The 26,705-nt window shown below is 35.3% G+C and overlaps 1 protein-coding gene across 3 annotated transcripts in view; it reads right to left on the bottom strand.

Annotated features, from left to right (window-relative positions):
- Positions 1-26,705, bottom strand: part of kcnip4a (potassium voltage-gated channel interacting protein 4a) — a 167,284-nt gene that overhangs the window by 102,755 nt on the left and 37,824 nt on the right. The gene's annotated exons all lie outside the window — the stretch shown is intronic.

Below are 26,705 nucleotides of genomic sequence, written 5' to 3'. Positions count from 1 at the left end.
CAACACTCCCGAGGCGCTCTGAGAGCCACCTGATTCATTGAGAGCGAAAGATAAATAAAATAAGTGGAGAAAGAAAAAGGGCAGAGAGGTTAAAGATAAGAGAGACTATGGATACAGCTTGCTCTTGAATGAATAGGACAGAGATGTGGAGAATGAAGATAAAGGTGAAGGTGCGAGAAAGAGTGAAAAAAGATCCAGACTGAAAGACAAAGACAGAGGGACTGAGGTGTGAAAAGCAACGACTGAAAGCAAAAGACAGAAGCCCCTTTCACACTGCACGTCGGACCCGGCATATTGCTGGAACATTGCCTGGTCGCCTTCTGTGTGAAAGCAACCACGTTCCCGGGATTGATTCCCGCATTGAACCCGGGTCGGGGACCTAGTAACATTGCCGGGTTCAACCCGGGACGAGCGCTGTGTGAACAAAAGCCAGATCTAATGCTGTGTCGAAGTGATGACGCGCGTTATCGCGCGACTCTTTTACCGGCTGTTTTGAAGGAAGATCAACATTCGCGACGAAAACATATATGTGCAAACTGTAATCAAGCAGAGATCAGTTAGTTCCTCACTTTCCGCGCTGACGCTGAGATCGTTTGCTTGCTTCAGTGAAAGTATAACGTGCCTAGCATTGTCGACTCGTACATTACACGTCACGCGCTGATGTCACGTGTCGTTACGGGATCTTCAAGGGTTGTGTGTGAAAGCACGCACATATACCGGGTAATCACTGGCAGTGTGAAAGTGCTAAATCTAGCGACCCGGGAACAATTGCCGGAACACTTTACCCGTGTATTTGCCGGAATGGCAGTGTGAAAGGGGCTAGAGAGAGAGCGTGAGGTTAAAGGTCAAGCAACACACCTTGACATTTCAGAACATCAGGTGTTCAGATGCTGGAAATAAACGTGGAGCTCATAAGGTCAGACTTGATGACTCACTGTCACTCACAAAGAATGGGACTTGTCCACAAAAACAGGTCTAGGTCATATTTTACCCCCAAATCAAAGTAAAAATGAAGGTTGCTATAGTCGCAGCAAACATTCAAGGCAGTGCAACGAATATTATAGTGATATATATACTTTATGATTTAAAACACGGACGATCTGTAGTGAGAATGAGAAAGAAGAACGTTTACACAAAAAACAAAATCTGAAATGTTACACCCAAAACAAAGCTATTATTGTTAACTTAAACTAAATACTAAATTAAACTATTCTTGTTTTTCATTATCTAAACAGTGGTTTTCAACCTGTGGGCCGCGGCAGTGGTATTGCAGGTGGGCCGCCAATTACTATTAAAAGAAATAATTATATTGTTAATATATGTAAAAATGTCTAAGTCATAACATAATAACATCATTTCATATATATAATTAAATAACAAAAAAATAAATATTAAACTGTAACTATGCTTCCTGTTAAATTAAATTAAATTCACATTACTTTCTTTTGATTTTGGGATAAAATTGGTTGATGTTTGAAGTTGTTTATAACAAATCAGCATCAAAAATCATAATTACATCCACTTTAATTATTATTCAACACCAGACCTCAAACACTCTCCACTATCCATCCATCAAAGCCTCAATTTCGGATCCCTGAGCAGTTACTGTGGAAGAAAAAATGTCCATCACCATGTGAGGATCTTTTAATGTGTAAAAGACTTTCATTAACATTCGAGCAGAATCTGCGGGTCATTATAGCAGCTCTAGGTAGAGACGGGCCATTCAGATGACAGATGAAACAGCTTGTATTGTATATGAAATGAAAGCAGATTCACATTGGTCATTGCTGCTTCAAACAGGCCTATTTCAGGAAGAGCACTCCAAACCAAGAGCTTTTTCCACAAGTGACATTCTCACAGAAGATTTAGACCCCTCACTGTCCCCGGTGCTCTCAAACAGGAATGCTGTTTCCGCAAAGAGGCGTGTTTTTTTCTGAAAGGAGCTCTGGGTTGTTGTGACAAGAGAGAAAAATGTGGGTGAATGTGAAGAGAACAGATTTTCCATACAGATTAAGCTACAGTGTGTGTGTGTGTGTGTGTGTATATACTGTCACCACACTGCACAGTCATACAGCTGCTCCAACACTACACGCTTGATATGACCTTATGAGTAGCACCGCAATTATTCATGAACTGAAATAAATTTCATGTTCCAAATCTAAGGAGACATGTGGCATTTTACTATCAAGCATTACTAGGTGCTTTGAAAGGTCAGAGCAATGAAGCAGCTTCATTAGATTTGTGTGTACTGGACATGGCATAAAAAGAAGTACACTTTAACATACTTAAAGAACTCTTATTATGGAAATGAAAGAATATACTTAAGTACAGTGTTGGGAAGTAACTAGTTACATGTAACGGCGTTACGTAATTTAATTACAAAATAAATGTAACAGTAATCAGTTACAGTTACTAAGAAAAAATGAGTAATTAAATTACAGTTACTTATGAAAATTGTAATGATTACAAAGAGGATTACATTTGAATATTTACACACATCCACATACAGCTTATTTCTTTCCCAAATTGCACTAAGACATGTGTCCCATAATCCGTAGAATTCAGTCATAAAAATGGAATTCAGCCTATAACGCGGACGAAATATGCCACATTTTGGATGAATGAATCAAAAGTAGGTCAGTACACTTGAATAAAAACGCGATATGGACTGGTGTCTGTGAATATTAAGCCGCAAAAAGACTGAATATGAATCCTGCACGTTCTGCGTTTCTGTGGAAATCAGGCGATGACAGGACTTTGGGAGAACCGGGACTATTCCCGGTGGCCTGGCAGACAATTTGGCCCTCTACTTTGATATTGTTATTGTATAATTGCAGGCCGAATATACTAAAGCGATTATTTCCGAATCCGCCATTCGATAATTAAATCTCTAATAAATCATGAATCGGTTAGTTGTGACTGGCAATGTTGGTCTCGCGCGCTCTCTGCGCCTCCGCTGAACGGTTTGGATCAGACTCCGGAGTAATCAATGCGAGAGAGAGAGACCAGAGTGAACTGTGTAGCGCACAGCTGGAGCAGAGAAGCGACACTTCTGTTCAGGGTTTCAGGTGCAGGTCAGTTTCATCTGTAAATATGCTAATGTAGTTTTGTCTTTGTTTAATTAGTCAAGTAGCAGCAGCAGCACATTGCTCACACTCACTCAAAATACTGTATAAACGACGTCATTATTATCTATTGTAATGTTACAGTAGTAATATAGCAGACAAATCAACATATTTCCTTAGGAAAATTAATGTAGCCTATGGTATTGTACTAACCGTGGTTTAACATGGAATTTGTTGTAAAAATAAATACAAGTGGTAATTCATTTGCCAAAAAACAAAACAAAAATGCACCTACAACATGGTAAAAGTCAAATAAAAATCTTCAGTATTATGGATAATGGAAGTGAAGGTGCAGTTCAGGAGAGAACTCTTAATTATGTTGCAAGTCCCCCAACCTAAGGATTCAAATTTTTCATGTCAGGTCCATAAAAAAAAAAAAATAGGGTTGTCCATGTTTCAGAATGGGTTGTGGGTGTATGAGTGTGAGATTTCCCAGCCTATTTTTTTATTTTTATTTTGAGAAACTATCATCATATCATATACAAAGAGACAGCAGTGTTTCAAAAAGACACCAATGTTTCAGGAGTTTAGTACACAAAATAGGACACATGCTTATTAGATAACCGTATTTAAGTTGATGTATATGCTTTTATTTTTTTTATTAACTATTTTTCCCCAAACCATTGTTAGATGCAGTTAGATGCCTGTAGTTATGCAAAGATTTGGTTTCAAAAACAGTATCTATAAACTATTTCTTTTGATTTTAAATCTGCATCGAACTTCAGATCAATCTCATTAAACTAAAAGGCAGTACTAAAGTCTGATTGTGTGGTGGATGTGTTCAAATGGGATCATCTTAATTCAAGTGATGAAGGATGGTGAAAGTCTGACAGTGTTGAGCACTACTTTAAGGTTAAACCTTCATGGTGTAAATGGTTGAAGATGATTAACAGTTGCAAATAAACATTCATTAGAAATTTATAAAAGTAATCAAAAAGTACTCAAAAGTAATTAGTTACATTACTTTTTTAAAGTAATTAAAAAAGTTACACTACTATTACATTTTAAACAGGGTAACTTGTAATCTGTAACCTATTACATTTCCAAAGTAACCTTCCCAACACTGCTTAAGTGCGAACTGAATGTGGTTTTTAACACTTAATTGCATGTAAGTTGCAACTAAAATACATCAAATGTGTTATAGTTTTAATTCATATTACATGCAATTAGCTAAACTTTAAAGTGGTTTTTAACATAAGTAAGACTCAATATATCTTCATATGCAATTCAGGCAATTACTTCTATTGTCTTTGAAATATGGTTAAAGTGTACTGTCAAATATTTATATTAAATTAAAATTAAAACTTGAATGTCATGTACGTAAATATATTTGTAGTTAAATTTTAAAATGATAAAGTTTCAATTCGTTACATTTATAATACAATATATAATACTGAAATATATAATATATAGTCAATGATAATCAAGTACTTGATAGTCAAGTCAACGTCATCTTCTTTAAAGTGCAACAAAAGATTAATGAAATATAATTAATTTAATTTGACATTAATATAAAATGTGATTTTTAAAAGTGTACTTAAGTGTGTTGAGAAACAGTCATAAAAGTGCACTCAAGTACATTTAAGTGATACTTTTAGCATTACATTTAAATGATCTGCAAATACAGCTGTTTTTTTTAAAGCTTTTAAGATTTAAAGTACACAATAAATTCACTTTCAATTCAATTAATTCAAAGAGCAATTATTTTTCAGAAAGAGATTTGTGATTTCCAAGATCTCTTCATATATAACTACCAAAAATAATATGAATGTCTATATGAACCCTGTTAATATAATGTTTCACATAAGAAGCAGTGTCATTTTGTGTTTTAAATGAAAGCAATATATATTAATGAAAAAAATATAATCAAAAATAAAACATTTAAATATTCTCAATAGAAAATTTCACATGCTTTATCATGTTCTAATAATTATACTGTAAAAGGCAAGTTAAAAGCAGCCAAGACAAGCATCAACATTACTATTGCTCATCCTTAAGGTCATAAATTTGAGCAAAATCTTAAACCTAAGATTTAAACTTTGAAATTGTATTGCGCTGTTTGCGTTATTGGCATGGCTAATGCCTCAAATTGTCAACTTGTTTGAGGGGGCATGGAAACTGATCTTAATAAATGGTTAAAGTTATGATTTCCACCTAACATGCTAAATAATCTGATCAAATTCATACTGTAAGAGTTATCAAAGTTATAACTAGGAACCATGGAAGCGGCGAATGTTTGGCAACCAAAATTATTCAGAATAAGTGAAAAGGCCGAATAATATGTAACGAACAATGACTAATGTCAACAATGACTGTGCTGGTGGTTAGGTTACTAGGGAAGTCGTGGCCTAATGGTTAGAGAGTCGGACTCGCAATCCAAAGGTTGTGAGTTTGAGTCTCGGGCCGGCAGGAATCGTAGTTGGGGGGAATGCATGTACAGTGCTCTCTCCACCTTCAATACCACGACTTAGGTGCCCCTTGAGCAAGGCACTGAACCCCCAACTGTTCCCCGGGTGCCGCAGCATAAATAGCTGCCCACTGCTCCGGGTGTGTGTTCATGGTGTGTGTTCACGGTGTGTGTGTGTTCACTGCTGTGTGTGTGCACTTTGAATGGGGTAAAAGCAGAGCATTAATTCTGAGTATGGGTCACCATACTTGACCGTATGTCATGTCACTTTCTTTCACTTTCTACTGTACTGTATCTACCTCAAACGATTAAATAAACTGCTTTATTAATACACACATGAATTACATGCATTCTGACAGTACTGCATGAGCTCGCGGCGCCAGGGTTCAAAGTCCAAAGCGTGAAGAAAACTCTGCTGAACTGGTTACTCGTCAGTTGCTCAGTAACATTTTTGTGAATTTTTTAAAGGCATGTGACAATGTGATATGTGCGACAAAAATATTCCCAAATTTGTAATGAGAATCATTTATAAATATGCATGCTGTTGTCAACAAAAAGAAGCATTCACACATACAGATGCTGGTCATATAATTAGAATATAATCAAAAAGTTGATTTATTTCACTAATTCCATTCAAAAAGTGAAACTTGTATATTATATTTTTTTCATTACACACAGACTGATATATTTCAAATGTTTATTTCTTTTAATTTTGATGATTTAACTGATAACTAAGGAAAATCCCAAATTCAGCATCTCAGAAAATTAGAATATTGTGAAAAGGTTAAATATTGAAGAAACCTGGTGCAACTCTGTAATCAGCTAATTAACTCAAAACACCTCAAACACTCAAAGTCCTTTAAATGGTCTCTCAGTCTAGTTCTGTAGGCTACACATTCATGTGGAAGACTGTTGACTTGACAGTTGTGCAAAAGTAGACCATTGACACCTTGCACAAGGAGGGCAAGACACAAAAGGTCACTGCATTAGAGGCTGGCTGTTCACAGAGCTCTGTGTCTAAGCACATTAATAGAATGGCAAAGGGAAGGAAAAGATGTGGCAAAAAAGTGTACAAGCAATAGGAATAACCGCACACTGGAGAGGATTGTGAAACAAAACCCATTCAATAATGTGGGGGAGATTCACAAAGAGTGGACTGCAGCTGAAGTCAGTGCTTCACGAACCACTTCACACAGATGTATGCAAGCCATGGGTTTCAGCTGTCGCACTCCTTGTGTCAAACCTCTCTTGAACAACAGACAGCGTCAGACGCACCTCGCTTCAAAAAGGACTGGACTGATGCTAAGTGGTCCAAAGTTATGTGCACTGATGAAAGTAAATTTTGCAGGGTCTCAGAGTCTGGAGGAAGAGAGGAGAGGCACACAATCCACGTTGTTTGAGGTCCAGTGTAAAGTTTCCACAGTCAGTGATGGTTTGGGGTGCCATGTCATCTGCTGGTGTTGGTCCACTGTGTTTTCTGAGGTCCAAGGTCAACACAGCCATATATCAGGAAGTTTTAGAGAACTTTATGCTTTCTGCTTCTGACCAACTATATGGAGATGCAGATTTCATTTTCCAACAGGACTTGGCAACTGCACACAGTGCCAAAGCTACAGGTACCTGGTTTAAGGACCATGCTATCCCTGTTCTTAATTGGCCAGCAAACTCGCCTGACCTTAACTCCATAGAAAGTCTATGAGGTATTGTGAAGAGGAAGATGTGATATGCCAGACCCAAAAATGCAGAAGAGCTGAAGGCCACTATCAGAGCAACCTGGGCTCTCATAACACCTGAGCAGTGCCACAGACTGATCGACTCCATGCCACGCTGCATTGATGCAGTAATTCAGACAAAAGGAGCCACAACTAAGTATTGATACGTATTGATTATACTTTATATTTTTATACTTTTTAGTTGGCCAAGATTTCTAAAAATCCTTTCTTTGTATTGGTCTTAAATTATATTCTAATTTTCTGAGATACTGAATTTGGGATTTTCCTTAGTTGTCAGTTATAATCATCAAAATTAAAAGAAATAAACATTTGAAATATATCATTCTGTGTGTAATGAATATAATATACAAATTTCACTTTTTGAATGGAATTACTGAAATAAAACAACTTTTTGATTATATTCTAATTCTGTGACCAGCACCTGTAGTGTTCAAATTGGGATCTGTAATATCGTTTTAAAGAAGTCTCTTCTGCTCAGCAAGGCTGCCTTTAGTTATACTTTATTCTCAAATTATTCATTTTAACAACATCAGCATTGCGTGACTATGAGTATAGTGTGTATCATTCCAATTTCATATTAAGTAGTTTAGATAGTTTCGAACACTGGCTGGTTATGTACTTGCTCAAATATTGATTTAGGGTCATTTTTATCCCAAAACAGTTGCGGACTGCAGCTTTAATTTACAGCTAAATTGTGCTTTGTATGTGTGTCTGCTAGAATGTAAAAAAAAAATGAAAAAAAATTCAGTGTTAAGTAAATATTTTACAATTATTGTTTTGCAATTTATTTATTTATTATTTGAAAGTCAGGACAAAACAGTAAAAAGATAATTTTGGCAATCTAATTAATGCAATGCTGCAAAAAAAAAAAAAAAAAAAAAAATTGCAAAAAAGGCATACAGTACATGGGGGAAAAATCTGTAAAAAACATGTTCAGTATTCAGCCTTCAGCCCAGTGTTTCATTTTGTTCGCCTTTGGTCAAGGATTTTCTTTTCAGTGCATCCCTACTAGGAACCATTATAGAGATTGAAGCAACATACTAAAAACCATTCAGTACACCTTAACAGCCGCACAGCAACACCTTAGTGTTATTAGGGCTAAATTTTTACACAGTCAACCACCACCATTCACATTTACTTCAGTAAAATGTAAAAAACATTTACAATCAATCATTCATTACAAGATATAAGATATTGCAATGTGGTTTTGTAGGGTATTAGAAATAGATTTAAAATGCATGACATGTACAGGCTTTACAGAAAGTGTTACCAAACATTTCTCAGTTCATGAGCGTTATTTTTAGCCTGTATCTGTATCTGTTTGGGGCGGAGCTGTCTAATTCAGACCAGACCTCGGCGAGCAACTGCAAATGTTCCTCATTACCAATTAGCAGCTGCCATGCAACCCAACCCCCCCCCAATCAATCAATCTGCATTCAATTCAAACCCAGGCAGCTATTGAGAAGCTGCACACACAGCTCCAGTGATAGACTCGGTGGGTATGAAGAGTATTTGCTGGTTACCGGCGTGTGTGAAAACCAGCTTCCGCACCTCTTTGAATTCATCCTGCCGCACACACCTTCTCTCAGAAGCAGACATTCACTCAATATATCTCGAAAAGCACTGATGTCATGACATATCCTAGCCAAAATCCAGCACTGCCACCAGTACCTATAACTAAACACTAATATTTTTACTTTCCATAATTAAGGTGCAATAAACATTTGATATTTGACATATTTTATGGTCACACATTATTTTACTTTATTATTATTTGTACTTAACCTAATTAAGTACTGCATAATATATGGTTAATGGTTAGGATTAGGGGTAGGTTCAGGATTAGTACATAGTTATTACATAGTTATTATAATTACTTAAACAAGTATGCAGTATGTCCACAAGGAACAGTACTGTAAAATAAAGTGCTAACGATTTTCAGAAATAGGTATCATGTAGCATCTGTTTTTGTAAACAGTATGCCTTGTAAATACAAAACGAATATGAAAACTTGCCAGTCAGAAAACAAAATCTGCCTTTTCCATGCTTCCAATGCAAAACGCATATCATTAGAGCGATTGGACTAATTCAGTGGCAAAATGTTAAAAATCACCCACAACCAGATTACTTTAAAGGTTTATAGTTTAAATAATACGCTTAATAATATTCAATACACTTGTGAAACAGTGCACTTTATTGTGAGTGTTCACTTTAAGTGCAATTGAAATTTGAAAGTAGATTTAAGTACTGATTTAAGTCAGTATACTTGCAAATAATACAATACTAATTCATTAAAAGGTCTCTTAAGTGTACTTAGAGTACACTTTCAATCCTAGGTTACACTTGAGCACACACTTAAGTGTGTTTTTTGTAATAGTCAAATTAACGGTTATATTTTTAAGAACATTTTAAATCACTAGTTTTAATATTCTGTGGTGCTGTAAAGAAGTACATACAGCATACAAAACCACATTTAAGTACTTGCTTTTACTAACTCTAGTATGTTATTCAAAATTAAAATTGTGCAATTACTAAAATATTTAAACAACATACAGTTCAAGTTTTAATAATTAAATTAAATTATATATTAGTTTAGCATGAATACTTTTGAGTAAATTCGGCAGTACACTTCGTAAAAACAATAATATACATATAATGAATTTAAAGTCCTACATAAGTGGTTAATAAAAGCAATTTAAAGTTCAGCTATTTAATATAACTTTAAGCTATAGTCCATTTCATTCAGTTGCACTTAACATCTAATTAGGTGTCCAAAAAAAGTACAATAGGTTTGCACTTAAGTATATTACTTCATGATTAGTACTCTTTTTAAAACTATGCTAAAAGTGTACTTAATTTTTAGAAGGGTAAGCAAATATTTTGCTGTTACATACATATATATTTAGTGGTTAGTGACTGTACTCATGAATGACCATCCATTATATTTTCTGAGCTTCATTTCTCATTACCGTCATGGAAGCGCTCTTCCAAACTGTCTGCTGCGTCCCGAGCTGCAACTGCGATCCCTCAGCGGTGACCCTGCAGACAGGCGACCCGACTCATCCATCACCTTAATGGCTTCCCCACGCAGCTCATCTTATGTTTGGTGTAATGTATTCTCCACTCACTGGAATTCAACAGCCTTATACAGTAAGGGGCCCGAGGGCCGCTGTGTTTACATTGAGCTGGTGTCTGTGACAAGACTCTCATGATGCGAAAGAGCAAAGACGCCAACATCACAATGGACAGTCGTGTATCTCGTCAAGTTTTGGACATCAAATCAGTGGTCAGCCTATTCCCAACAATACACACACACACACACTTCAAGTATATGTTTTAGTTGTTAGCCTAACTAGTGTGTGAATCCTTGGTTTAAGACACTTGTTCCCAGTTGCATAAACAAACTAAGACTGTGTAGTCTACAGTCTACAGAAAAGAATAAGATCAATTTGCAATACTAGTGTAAATTGTTTGTGCAACAAAATCGCAAAATGCAACTTAAGATCGAAATTCGATCTTAAGTATATACAATTAACTTATTTTTAACCCCTAAAATCACTAATTTTTTTATTTTTTAAGTATGCTAAAGTGTATACTTTTCCACAAATGCAAGCAACTGTATTACGTATGCTACTGTGTTTTGCTTTTGCAGGCTAATAAAGTGGACCTAAAGTGTAATTAAACACTTAATTGACACATTTGAAGATATATGAATGTCTTGCAATGGACAATCAAAACAAGTGCCAATTATTTTTAAAAATACTTATTATTAAAAGCACACATTTATATGCAGATGTGTGTAAAGAAGTTTCATCTTCAAAGTCCAAGCTGGAGCTTAATCTGTGGATTCATACAGTGGACAGATGTGTGACTAACAGAGGGTCTAAAAGTTATTATTATGTGCCATTCACTGTATTTGCATACTCAAAAGCCTACTGTGATTGAATCTTTGATGGATCATGCTGGTAGTTGATGTGATAAACCATTTGGTTAATCCGCTATAAGAGATAACTTGAGGAGAACAAAAAAAAAAAAAAAAAAAAGAAAAATCATCATGAAATGTGTTCAGTCCATTCAAAAATAATGTTTTGAGAAAAGCTTGAGCATCATTTGTATCATGCACATGCCACTCGGTCATTTTGTTTTAATGCAATGACATTAACACACATTCAAGCTTGTGTGTCCAAATAGGTCTAAAAATACCATTCTTCTACTTATTTGTATTTTATTATTTCAGACTTCGCAGATAATGATGCTGATGATAAGAAGCATCAGTCACAGTCACAAAGGCCAAGCACAATAGCAGTGCAGAGGCAGTTTTCACATTTCCTGTCTGTGATGCGTCTCCAGATACAGGCACAGGCGAATGGCGTTCTCATCTCCTGCATGTCCTTCAGCGTCCTTTGAGTGTAGTGTGACCTGGTTTCCACTCCGGCCCTCACAAGCCAAATCAGAGGAAGCAGGACTCCCTGACTTAACATGCTGCTGAAATATTAAAGATGAGGCCCTGGACAGAGAGCCTCGTGCATCGCCACTGGCCTGCTGGGAGAATAATCCACAAAACAACGGGAAATCCAGATGGAGAGGCAAAAATATATAGAGACTGACACGCATGAGAATGAGAGAACTAGCATCTAGTAGCCAGAGGAGGATTTTCCTACGATAATCTTGAAGTGAATCAAGAATCTGACTGTGGCATGAAGTAAATTTAATACCCAAATAACAGAAATGTTGCAAATATAATCATACTAGAAATATTTTTACTTAATTGTGTGTTTTTATCAACATCCACATCATTGGTTAAACTAAACAGCATCTTATAATAACATAATATAAAATAATTTAATATGAAAATGGCTTTATCAAATTGAACTGAGACACAGAAATACAAATAACGTGTGATTTTAGCATTTAGTATATTAATTAATATTAATCCAGTAATTATTTTTATCTACATTTCAATTTAAGTTATAGTTTAAAGGGGGGGTGAAATGCTATTTCATGCATACTGAGTTTTTTTACACTGTTAAAGAGTTGGATTCCCATGCTAAACATGGACAAAGTTTAAAAAATTAAGTTGCACGTTTGAAGGAGTATTTTTGTTTCCCGAAAATACTCCTTCCGGTTTGTCACAAGTTTCGGAAAGTTTTTTTCGAGTATGGCACTTCTGCCGGAAGAGCGCGCGCTCCCGTATAGCAGAGCACTGAGAGCACAACAGACTTCACTGATCAGAGCGAGAGCGTCGCGAAATGTCACAAAAGGAGTGTGTTTTTAGTTGCCAGGGCAAGACAACCCTGCACAGATTACCAAAAGAGAAACAGCATTAAGGGACCAGTGGATGGAGTTTATTTTTACAGAGCATCAACAGAGTTGTGCAAGTGTTTTTGTTTGTTCCCTGCATTTCGGATTGCACATCGTTTATTTCTTAAGGATAATGCAGTCCCAACGGAAAAGGGTCATGATTGTGTGTTGGAACCACATGCGGTGAGTAAAACTGCTTCAAATATCTCTGTGTTGTTAACTTAGCTATCAGCGCGTAAGCACATCAAGTAAACAACATGCGATGTTGTCATCAAACTGCACTTTCCACATGTACAGCTTAAAAAAAAATAAAAAAAAAACGCCCACACGCCTCTAGGCGCTCGTGTTTTTCCGGGAAAAATCGGTACAGACTATCTTTCTCTTATAAATATAATAAAAATAAAGACTTTTTGGAGTTATGAAGGATGCAGTACTACTCTATAGGTACTCAAGATTAACAGGATATTGAGTGAAAACGAGCATTTCACCCCCCCTTTAAGTAATTTTGTTGTATTTTCTATTTTTATTAGACTGATTGTTTTTGTCAACTTTTTTTTGTCAAGTGTTTTTTTTTTTTTTGTCATTTTATTACATCAAGTTAAACTAAATGAAAATTAGATGTTTCTTAGCAACTAGCTGAAATTTTATTTATTTACCTACTTATTTTTGCATTCATTCAAAGCTAAAAAAATTAATAAAAAATAAACAAATAACTTATGGTCCATGCAAATCTTTATAATCTTTGTACATTAGATAATTTCCTCCTATACATTCATTCCACAGAATACACTAATGGATAAATGCTTTTAAAATGCACCGTTTCATAGAGGAGAGTATATTAGAAGAGTATAACATATACTAGAAATGTCAGAGATGCCAAAAAAGCAGATAAATAAATGGAAAAAAAAAAGTTATCATGACCTTATATTAGACTATTATTTAAACAGCAAAAACATGTTTTGTTAAGTCTAAAAAGTTTGATTAAAATTTAGTTCAAATGTATTGCCAGTGAGATGTTTTTTCGTGACCTGAGTTCCTGAAGGACACGTTTTTAAAGTGTCCTACATTGTAACCTCAGGAAAAAATCTCAAAATTGACAGAGCCTACGAACCTGTAAGCCTCAAGAGTATGTTTCCCTGCCAGACTTTCTGATAGCCTAGCTTTGCCTGAGGCGCTTCAATAAATGTCAACATCATTTGGCAAATTGTGCAGGGAGGAGAGCCCATTGGTATACTGAAGGAGTAACCCTTATGACATTTTCAGAAAACTAGATTTGATTGAACTGACTGCCAAAAGCTAAAGTAGCCAGAGTATGATCGCAATATCCCGCACTGTCACCAGTGACACAAAGAAACAAACCTCGGCTCGGGCTGCTGGCCATGGAAATTTTATGAGATGTCTTGATGTGCTGACACTTTTATTGATCTTCGCTCTGGAGCAAAAGTACCTCTGCATATCTGCAAGTAAATACGGATGATTGCATCACTTCCTAGCTGCTCTGGGGACCCAGAACAAATGCGATAAGAATTTCCACATCCAGAAATGTCTTTACCGCGACAACAAATACAATAAGAATGCTAATAATGTTGATATTTGACAAGGAATTTAACTTCCGACTTTCGTTCTTCAGGTCTATCAGATTTAAATCTTTCCTTGTCATCATTTAGTAAAGGCCCCCGGTGAACTGTGATCAATTAAAAGTCATGAAGTCAATGTGACATACTCGAATCTTGGTTGAACACCTAGGCAAGAAGCCAGAACAAAAATATGCCAAGAGAAATCGTAATTTTCTAATTCATAATGCAAGACATGTCTGTCAATACGCTGCAGTTTCAGTGCTTTCTCTGGAAGATTTGCAAAGAAGGCCTTGGTACAGCACTGTTTATACTGTCCCTTCTAGCATTTTCTTTTTCAAATCCTTGTCTTTTATGGCATATACTAGGTGAATGCACATATACATGAAACTTTCTCACCCACACCTGAATGCTTCAAGGTTGCATTTTGACTGGCAGACACAAAAGCATGTATTGAAGCAATGCACCAACTCTTTATCGTCGCGAAATGCATATTGAAATCAACAGCAGAATCTCACCAACCTCAAAACGCAGTCTCACTTGGCAGAAACATAATAATAATTTGCAGTTTGCAAGTGACATGCATTTATAGAAGTCAATAAATCTCCAACACTTAGCCAAAGTGACTTCAATGAAGATAAATGATAAATATGAATGCTGCCCTCAAATGGGCTTAAGTGGATTTGAGAGTATATGGAAGCGGTACAGTGCAGATTGGTTGCGAAAGGAAGACCATTAGATGAGGCTTTTAATGCTGCGGTGCCTCATAAACCTCTGCAATAATGGTGTTCGCTTCCTCAAGTGCTGGAACCGTGGTTGATATGTTGGGAATTAGCCAGATGATTGAGCATTAGAGAGCGCTTTGAGTGATCAGACTACTCCAACTCTTCTGGTACAAGACATAAATGATGAAAAGGGAACAAATCGCATTACGGATACTGTAGTAATCGATGCAGTAGTACAGAGAATTAATGTATGTTTACTGTAATGTATAGCTTCAAAGTGACAGAAATAAACATTCACAAACCTATGCCAACATCCCGTTGGGCATTTGGGTCACCTGAGAGTTGACGGATTGAAAAATATGCCAGGACAACAAAAAATTCAGAAAAACTCAAATTGCTAAAATGAATTAAGTTTCAAAGCAATGTACAAATATAATGAAGGTCACAAGTGAAAAATAGTTCAAAAAAGTATTATTTTTGCAATGCATTTGAAAAACCATTTTTGGGTTCCACAAATAACTTTTCAGTGATCAGTTCTTAGCAAGAAGAGTATTTTAATAATCTAAAGAACTTTTTTCACTATAGAACCTATGTGCAATGGAAAAAAAGTCCATGTATGTTAATGTTTTTTATGGAACTGAAGATGCAAAAAAAAAAAAAAATATATATATATATATATATATTTGGATTTAAGAACTGGCTGCCTTCACAATTCATGAGCTAGAGTTTGGATTGAACTGCCCAACATCAGGGGTTGAGCCCATAAAGTGTAAGCAAACAATCAGAAATATAATTAACTTTAATTTAATTAAATTAATGCATTTAGCAGACGCTTTCATCCAAAGCGACTTACAGTGCATTCAGGCTATAAATTTGTACCTATCATGTGTTCCCGGAGAATCGAACCCCCTACCTTGCACTTGATAACGCAATACTCTACCACTTGAGCCACAGGAACACTAATATTATTATTATTATTAGTTATATTATGCACTGAGAATGTTTCTAGCTTCGTTAAATTTGCTGTTTTGGGTCATTGTTCAAACATTGAAAAACTGTTCTCTATTAATTATCCACTATCAGCCATTATAACACAAATGTTATTCAGTATAGATGATATAAACAACATGAAGGTCAAAATCTCTTGAAATGGAAAAAAAGAGAGAGAGATAATGTAAACAGATGCTCTTGAAAATAAAGGTTTCTTAAGATGGTTTTCACAGTGATGCACAGAAGAACCATTTCTGGTTCCACAAAGAACAGTTCTTTAAAGATCACTTTTCTCTCTTTTCTTGAAGAGTTTTTTTATAACCTTTATCCACTATAAATGACCTTCCTGTGATGGAACGGTTCCATGGATGTTGAATGCTCTTCAAAGATGCAAAGATGCAAAAATGAAAACAGCACATACTGATCTTCTTGAGCTAAATTACACAGCTTTGTATAAGCTGCTGCTTGGGTGAAATAAAAGGGACAATGTGAAACGTCTTTAAATAAATACTTTACATATGATACAGGGATTAAAAGGGAATTTGAAAAACAACAACGACAAAGATAAACTCTAAAGTATAAAAACATCTCAAAAAAAGGATCCAGCAAAACGATTCCTAAGCAAAATTGTAAGTGTCACAGAAATGCAATGTATATATTTCAGTTATTATTTTCAATTGTTTTCATTTAATGAATATTTAATACTTATGTATACCTTAAACGATCCTATTACATTCACCATCTATTACACAATCACATTGTGTACAGAGTTTCACACATCTGTCTGAAAGCACAGTTCAGCATGAGCTCAATGCTCAATATCAATCCGCAAGCAGAAGAGGAGCAGCAGACGTGGGACGGGGAGGGAAGTAAAGCACAAGGGCTGCTCATAAAAAGTTTGCTGCAAGGACACAATTCATTCTCAATGAGACAGGCAGGTAGATTTTAGAGTGGGTGCAATCCTCTAAAGGCACGGAAGAAAGAATAGTAAAGTGCAGAAGGATAGGAATACTTCAAATTCATTTTGAGGCTGTGGAAAGAGCAAGTTTGGCTTGAAATCAAGTGGTAATACGGTGAATTTGATCTCTGTAAGCACAATTGAACTCCTCAAGGGCCCATAAATGCCTATGACAGAGTGTGTGGCAGTAAAAGCTGATAATCCAATCCTTATGGTTTTGTTGCTGTGATGGAGCATTCTCATTAAAATCAAACCAATTGTGGTGGAAACTCCAATTTGCATTGAACTGGGGATGTCAGAACTCATTCTTCCTTTAAATATTTAAATAATGTATATATAAATTGGTTTCTACAGCCATTCAACTGGGAAAAGTCGCAGTGTTTCCTGCGCGCAGAATGTTCTTCTGAAATTTTGAATTGCAATCACAGGAAGAGGAACTGAAATTCAATAATAAATCAAATAAATTCTTTTTTTTTTTTACTGATTACATGTATGTCTCTACTCTGTACGGATATAAGACTTCAATAATAATAATAATAATAATAATAATAATAATAAAAGTATTGTTTGTTTATTATGTTTATTATGTATTTTATCAGTATATATATACCATATATTACAATTAAAGCATTTTTAGAAGTGCTATATATATAAATGATCTTGTATATATATATATATATATATATATATATATATATATATAAATGATCTTGTTTGTTGCTTCATCTTAAATGTAATTCAATTTCCAGATCAAACTGGAATTTAAAATGAATTCTTTATTAAATTCTAAGAGCAGTAGGATCACGAGAGACTCATTTTAATAACTGAACAGTATTGATTGTTTAACAGAGCACACAAAATCATGTAGTACATGAATAATTCATAATGTCCACAAAACCAATGATTAGGTTATTTCTTCAGAAAGTAAGAAAAACGCTGAATTAAAATCAATAATGCAAAATGTCCATAAAATGGTGATAGTTGGTATCCCGAAACTGCTGAACTAAACTAAATGATCAAGAGCTGTATGTGTTGAAGTTGCTTTTTCCTCAAGACTAGGAATCCTTCACACAAACCAGATCATCAGGAATAGATGCTGTATGTAACTGAAAAGCTTTGAGGACAGCTATTACTTTGAGCTGAGCTTCATCTGGTGTGAAGGATCACTTTCAGAGACTGAATTTCTGCAACTGCACATCAACAGAAGACCTTTTTCAGAGAGAGAGAAAGCTTTAAGTGAAACTACTGAGGGAATCTGCTTTAAGACCTTTCACCTCTACTGGGCTTCAAAGTAAACAGCTGCAGTGGATGGCTCTGACCATAATGACAGGAAATAAACCAAAATAAAATAATGAGCCAACAGAAACCTGAGATAACTTCGCATCACATCACTGTGCAAGTGTTAGTTTGGGTAAAAATGAATCGGCTCTAACTTAATCCGACTCTCAGTGTTTTGCATTGCCCTTCATTCTGAGAATTGTAACTGAGCACTGACCTCTCTAAATTAATTTTCACTCCCATTTTATGCAAGTTTGAAGTATTGAATCTGACTTTACCTAGCGAGAATCTGCATATCTGTCTTTTCCAAGACATAATGCCTGTGCTTTATCTTGTTCCACGAATCAAAGAATGGCCATTCAAGAGGACGGAGGGGTTTTAACAGGACACAGATAAGAAAAGCTCACTGTAACCCTGCTTAAAATTCTGTAATTGAACACTCTTATCTTGGCTGAGAAACTTTATCTCCATTTTGTGGCTTGATAGAATGTAATAGTGGAAGCAAGATGCCCTTAAACAGGCAAAAAGACCACAAAGTTAGTGGCATTATATTGTGCCATATGGTAAAATCTTTTTTTAAACACCCCATGGAATCAAAATATGTGGATTTTAGTTCATGTTTATAAGCTCTCAGATCCACTGTATGATGACAAAATGCACTTTTTGCAAATACATGCCTCTCAAATCTACAGTCTTTCTCTTCAAGGATTAAAAATACCATGCCAATCTGATGCTGGATGTCCAATATAATGTGGTTCGGAGTCTGGGTGTAAAACAAGAGAGATGCCATTATTGAATAGCTTTGGCCATGTCAAATGTACTTTTTAAAGCAAAATGCAGAGTGTAAAGTCAAATTGATTTAAATTCTTACTTAGAAGGAAACTAAATAAGGTGTGAAATGATCTTACTAAAAGCACTGAATGATGAATGAAACGCAGGAAGATAAAACATGAAAACAGAAGAGCTGTAAATTCACCATAATATCATTTATTGTTCAGGCAAAAATAGCAGTGAAAGGACTACTGAGAGTATGCTGTTTTTTTGTTTGTTTTTTGAATTATATTTTTTTGAAATCTAATATTCATGGGGGGGGGTTTGATGGCTTGTGGTTTTAAGCAAAAACGGCCTCAGCTCAGCAGATGCCTGTGTTAGCCCTGAGGGACTGCACTGGCCACATTAAACAGGTCACCAGAGACCCGAAAAAGCTCAGCCTTGAGCTGTTTATAATACACACAACATTTGAGAGAGCGAAAAAGAGAGAGATAATGAGGAACTTTAGGCAATGCTGATGATTACTTCATAAATCACTCTTGATGTGGCAGCAGGGGACTCACTGTCTCACCCCGAAGGTAAAAAAAGGGGAAAAATAAAGCAAATATCCTACTTCTCTTACTTTTCCCTGAGCTGTGAAAGACATTAAATACAGCTTCCCTCAAAGGACAAGTGGGTTTATTAATCTGCCTCAACAAAGTGCTTAAAATTAAGTTCTAATAATCTTATTTCAGAATCTTCTCTAAAGGTTCAAAAAGTGTCAATTTAAAAATGTTTCAAAAATGTTTTTATTTTTATTTATTTATTTTTTTTTGGGGGGGGGGGGTATGCAAATGTAAGGGAGCATTCAATTTTGCAAACATTATAGGAACATTATAGGAACATTAAAAAATGCAGTAACATAAAAACATGTTAGATGAACTAAATATTTCAGGGGAAAAAAAAGTTTCATTAACATGAACTAAGAATGAAAAAACAACAACAAAAAAATTAATTGGCTGCATTAATTATTCATAGTTAAGGTTACAATGTTAATCATGTACTAATAAATTTTTAAAACCAAAATGTGTATCTGCTAGTTAATGCATTAACAAAGGTCAACTAAGGAAGGTTATTGTACTTTGAAAGAAAATTCTATTTCCATTTGTTTGAGAGAATGTTAGAATGTTGCCAGAAAAAAATGACAGAATATCCATATTTGGGTCAACAGTCAAACCAACAGCTGTGATTGCCTTGAAAATGACCCAGTATAGAAATAATCAAAAGTGAAGGCATATGAATCATGAAGATTTCAGAAGCTTGTGAGGTACATTACAGAAGTAGAAAGTGATTTTGTAGAGAAACACATTTGGAAGACAGTGTGCTATTATTGAAAATATTAGGTTATGAAAACAGCAGTTGGCGCCCTTAACATTTCTGAATTATCATCGGACACGACTGATGCTCTGTCCTCATCCATTAGATACTGAATGAAGGCATCATTAAGGACAGGCATGAGTGTTTAAAACTCTTAGTCAGTCTCGAGTCTGGGTTATGAGAGGTGAAAACTGTCTGCATGTGACAGAGATAAACTAGCAACCTTAACTTCAGTCAGATAAATAACCACTGGACACGTAATCAAATATAATATATGTGAGCATTAAAAATAATTATATTACAATCTATTGACTTAAAGGCCATTACAATGAGTAATGTTTGCACTTAATGTTGCTTAATTGTATAAGTAATAGATCATGCATCATAGATCATAATTTTAAAACAGTAAATTGTAAATTTAGAAAAGGAGGATTGGGGGGGGGTGTTCTATAGTGAAAGTTAAATGCTCTTTTATATCAAAACTTCAATCCAAAATATGGGACCATGATATTTTAAGAATTCAAATTCATTCAAAAAGTACAGGCGGTTTTCTCAGTATTTAGATTTTTTGCACCCTCGGATTCCTGATTTTTTAAATAGTTGTATCTCAACCAAATATTGTCCGATCCTAACAAACCATACATCAATGGAAACGTATTTATGTGTCTAAATCTCAATTTCGGGAAAATTGACACCACCAGTTGGCTGTCCAACTAAAAAATTTTCTAGTTGACATGTAGTTGTTCATTTAAGTAATTACCGTATTTTTCGGACTATAAGTCGCACCTGAGTATAAGTCGCATCAGTCCAAAAATACGTCATGATGAGGAAAAAAACATATATACTGCATAGGACTATAAGTCGCATTTATTTAGAACCAAGCTAAAACATTACCGTCTCCAGCCGCAAGAGGGCGCTCTATGTCTTCAGTGTAGACTACAGGAGAACTGAGCAGCATAGAGCGCCCTCTCGCGGCTGGAGACGGTAATGTTTTCTCTTGGTTCATGTCTCTTAGTTCATTTCTCTCAGTTCATGTCAAATTAATTTTGATAAATAAGTCGCACCTGACTATAAGTCGCAAGACCAGTCAAACTATGAAAAAAAGTGCGACTTATAGTCCGGAAAATACGGTAATACACTTATTTGAACATTTATGATATTCATTTAATTACTTACACATGGGGAGAAAATGGTTTAGAGTTTGTCCCCTGAACCAACTCATTAACCCCTTTGCGTGCAAACATCGCTGACGGCCCCAGTTTATTATTGTTTCACTTTCACAGCACATTAAACATCACTGTCTTACTTCATCTGGACAAACTATGCATCAATTGAAAGTTTAAAGACTCTAGCTTCGATATTTGACCAATATTTTGATAAAACATTGTTGCAGTGACAGATATTTAGTGATTTATGTCAGGAGTGCAAAATAATAAATCCGTATTATGCCACATTTTGAATAGAAATTCACCTCTCAGTCATATTCAGTCACGTCAAGAGCGGTTTATTTGTGTTCACATAGACTCACTGAACAGCGTCAATGAGGATTTACAGACCAAAGATGCATATCTGCGGAGATATATGGATATATTTACTGATGTTTACTTCATATTTCTTCAGACAGAATCGTCATTTCTATTAATTTTCCACGGATTTACGCGATCAGATGATAAACAGCCTCTCCCAGCGATCTGTGTATGTGTTTGCTGTGCCGGCAGCTCGTGCTGTGTGTGACTCAGACTCCGATTGGGCCTTCCCAAATGTCAATCTGAGAGTGTAATATCTGGACACCGCCCCATCGTGTCACATGCTTCCTGCACACTTCCTGGTAGTTATCTGGCCAAAACAACACTGAAACACCTCTGTACACACAAAATATCCGAACAATAAACCCGCGATTACGATAGTAAAGCTTGGTATGAGAATTTCTTGAGATCTGGGGCGTTTTTATAAAAAAAATCGAAAATGTACATCGGAAATGCTAACTTGTGCAGCGATGAAAAAAGCTACAAATAACATATTTTTACAACAGTAAACGACCAAATTCCACCCCTGATCGCTAAAGGAAATTATTATAAACACTCGATCGGGGTTTAAAGTGAGTTTTTAGTAAAAGTGTACTAATAATTTCATAAATTGTCAGATGTAGATTGATGCTAACGTTAGCACCAATGCTACTAATAGCAGGTGCTTTTCTTCTTCATAATGCATTTTTGTCTCAATAATTCACGTAAGGTCGTAAGAAAATGTTTTGTTGTATTTTTATAGTAAGACTTTTGATAAATAAGGGCTAAATGCAAACAGAGACTGAAGTGAGATTGCTGCTTTGTGTCTTTGTAAAGCCTGAAAAACCACAATCAAGGCTAATAAAGGTGGAATAAAAACAAAAGAATAATGATAAAAGAATAATGCGGATAATGTGTCATACCTGGCGGAGGTGTGAAAGACTCGTTTGGTGAGAACAATGGAATAACAGATAGGGATTAATCGGGCAGTTTTCACAGCCAAACAAACACAAAATACACAGGAGAGTTTACATGTGAGATCTCACAGAGATGACAAGGGCCATAAATCAATCTGATTAGCCTTCTCTAAAAACACACATGAAATGGCCTTAGAAAATATTTCATAAAATTCACCGTTTTACAGATTCGATTATGAAATTTTTTATGAAGGTTTGGAAGACTTGTGGCCTTAGCTACACTGTGTTTTCAAACTCATATCCTACATCAACAATTTTTTAAATACATTTAAAACATATGTTTTTTATATTTTTATTTTTGTTTTTATGTTTGAGCTTATATATCTCTATTATCATAACAGTCTGAGTGATTCTGATTCCTGAACAGTAAACTTTAAAGTGTCAGCTTTGTGAACAAAGTTTGATTATATATCTAGTCAGAAAGAATCATGAGCAGAAACCTTTTTATTTTGGGTATGTAATTTCGGTCTCCATGCCAAAAAAGGGGGGTTACTAGTAAGGGGTTAATGAGCAGCAAAATATATACAGTCATTTAAACAAAACACATTTACAAGCTGTGTACACTATATAATACTGTTAAATACTATACAATACATTAGCCCTCACTGTTATATTTGTCTACAGAGGAGGTCTGGTTGAGCTCAGTATATACTACAGTAATCAGCACAGAACATTTCTAACAACAACATTCAAGTACTTTGTGATAAAACAAACTTAATCACCTCGGTTTAACTTGAGCTATGAGTATTACCCAAGAACAGTGAGGCGATTAAATGCAAGTTTCTGCCATGATTGTTTTCTTTTCCATCAGAACTGCCATATTACGAACTAAATGTGGGTTAAAACCAATGGAAACTGGTTCCCGTCTGCTCAAGACAACAGGGTTGTGTCAAACAGCTGTAGGGAGATAAGACTTCTAGACCAGTCTGCAAAACGAAACGTAAACTAGGAAAATCCACTTTCAGACAGGAATAGTTTGGATTTATGGAAAAGAGTGAGCTGGACTTAATGCATTTTGTGTTCAACAGACAAATCCAATCTTAAAGGTTTAGATCAACACGAGACGTTTCTCATGTAGGGTTAAACCATTCCTTAAATTGTTCAAACCTCCTTCAGCCTAAAAGAAGATCTGCACAATCCCTTTCACTTTTCAGCTGTATCAACTGAAACAGACTTATCTGTCCAAACAGAACATGTATTATCTACAGTAAAAGGCTGAATGGTGCCGACACAGTTTTTCCATGGCCTGGTTTGTTTAGCTGAACCTCTGAAAAAGGTCTGGAGCTGTCAGACGACCTACATTCACTCAAACCAGAGTCTAAGCTGAGCCTAAACACAAGAGCAATCCTCCCTCAGGAAACTAAACGACCAGCTGCACACACTTACAGCAAATAGACTTTAGGGTCCCCAATGTTTCCTAGAATGGTTCTTTAGCAGGAGAGACATCTTATTATTTCATTTCAGCTTACTCATGTGAAATGTATGCCACAACTGAAGCCGACTGGAAACAGTCAGCGAGGAGATCTGTTGGACATTATATGTTCAGTTTATGAGAAGAATTGCTCATAAATATCTTTGTTGTGGATTTTTTAAGAATATTTTGAGTGGACTTTACAACATGCACCCTAGAAGAAAATGTTAAATATTTTAAAGTTAAATGCATAAACCTGGTTAAATGCATAAATCTTTGAGAATACTTTTGAGAAAATTAAGAGTCCTCCTTTTCAGTTTTTAAGAAATAATAAATGTATTAGTGCTGTCAAACGATTAATCACATTCAAAATATCACATGATATATGTGTGTGAACTGTGTATATTTATTATGAATATGTAAAAACACACACATGCATGTATACATCCAAGAAAAATATGTTATGTTTATATATTATAATTATTTGAATATACATTTATGCATGTAAATACATGTAAATTGTTTCAAAATATATACATGCATGTGTGTGTATTTATATATACGTTATAAATATACACTGTACACACACATATATTATGTAAACAAAAACTTTTTTTTTTTTGGATGTGATTAATCGTGATTAATCATTTGACAGCACTATTTTAATTATTATTATTATTATTATTATTATTAATAACAACAACAACAATAATTTGTACAATGTTTTATTTGTATAGTCTTAATCTTTATCTTGAGACGAAAATGCTTATGATATGCGATCCCCCCTAATCCCATTGCAATCCAAACACAGGACACACATTTTGAAGGAAAAGACAGTAGCCTATAGGATGCATTTTAGGATGTATAAATTAGTAAACAATTTTTTTTTTTTTATTCTAGTCTTCATTGACGAAATCAACACTGGTCAAATGCATCAATCTGGTGCACTTTGGAGAAAAATTATAGGCTCCAACTCATTTTACTTGAACACGTAAACATTTTCCTTGACTAGAATCTTAAATAAATGAATGGAAAAATATTAATTGTCTTAATTTCTTAATCTTAACTTAATCTCTGTGTTCACTGGCAAGAGTTAAACTCTAACATTGTTATCTTGGAGGTTATTTTAAGTTTTTGTGAACATAAAAAAGTATTATAAAATATTCATTATATGTTTTAAGTATATAAATTATTTTACATTGCATTAGTAAAATTACAATATTTATGCCCTTAACCTCTATTTCCTAATTTCTTCACTTTAATTTAAACCCTCAAAAGAAACCTACATGGAGGCATTTAAGTTTCTGTAAACAGGTTTACAAAACCTTCTCATTACAAATCTCATTATAAATCTCATTACAAAGCTAAAATCATTTCTCTACAAAAGTGTTGGCAAATGCCTGTAAAATTTTCAGCGCTGGTAGAGATGGGATTTGCTGCACTTACTGTAAACCGAGCCTCTCTGACCTGATCCGGACCTTACCAGTGTGAAGGACGCATTGCAGAAATCAGCAATGCTATCTACAGCTGAATACCTGGGGCCATAAATGATCGCTCAAGGTAGCTGTAAGTGAAAGGCTGTGCATGTTACCGTAGTGCTATCAGTGCATTTACAGCTTTAGCGACTGGCTCAAAAAACAGCAGCAGTGGCCATCAAGATGAATAACTCATCATCAAACAACAATATAATGTGGCACGGAGAGAACACATTTTAAAATACACTCAAAACAAGCCAGTGGAAAGTAGCCAGGTTGCATTTATAACTAACAGAGATTAAATCTGCTAGCGCAAGCTTTACAGAATCATGCCTGAAACCCATATATGGCAAGGTCATAAACATACACACAGACCTTGCATCAAAGTCAAACATTTTAATGCAATGAAGCAAACATCTTTCCTAGAAGTAAAAAAAAAAAAGCTCACTTGAAAATTCGATTACAGACTGTGTCAAGCTCAGTAAAAGATGGACACTTTTGGATCGCTCACTATAGAAAAATCCAACACACACACACACACACACACACACACACACACACACACACACACACACACACACACACACACACACACACACACACTCACTGCCTGGCTTTGTGAACAGCTTTCCTCTCTATATTCTTATTTCACTGATTGCAGGCTAACAGCCAACGTGATGCATTATTCAGAAGCGACACCCATTGCTTGAATACATCCATCACAGCCGTGATGTGAAGGTACTGCTCTCTTCTAAGTCAGAGATATAAGCAATCTGCTATTTGTTGCATTGAAATATGGGTTCTTTCAAAACACAGATGAATAAAAAAGTCATTGTTTAAGAAGAAAGCCCTGATTGAGACCTCAAAACAATCTCATATTCATTCATAAACTCAGTTTATTCCATCTCTGGAGACAGCCATCCTCCATTAGGCAGTGTGTTGATGAGGCCGTGCAATCAAGGGTAAACAAAATGAGATGCTTAATTATTTGAGTCTGTCCTTACTTAAATATGAATGTCAGATCGCAGTGCAATTAGGCAAAATCTGCATGAATGCTTTCTTTTTCAAAGACATTCAAAGGACATGACATTGCATGTCAAGATTTTAATCCAGCTTCTC

This window comes from Carassius auratus, chromosome 7, assembly GCF_003368295.1.
Source record: "Carassius auratus strain Wakin chromosome 7, ASM336829v1, whole genome shotgun sequence".
In the NCBI taxonomy this organism is placed as follows: Eukaryota; Metazoa; Chordata; class Actinopteri; order Cypriniformes; family Cyprinidae; genus Carassius; species Carassius auratus.
Note: the sequence above shows the minus strand (reverse complement) of the source record. Positions and strands in the feature narration are given on the sequence as shown.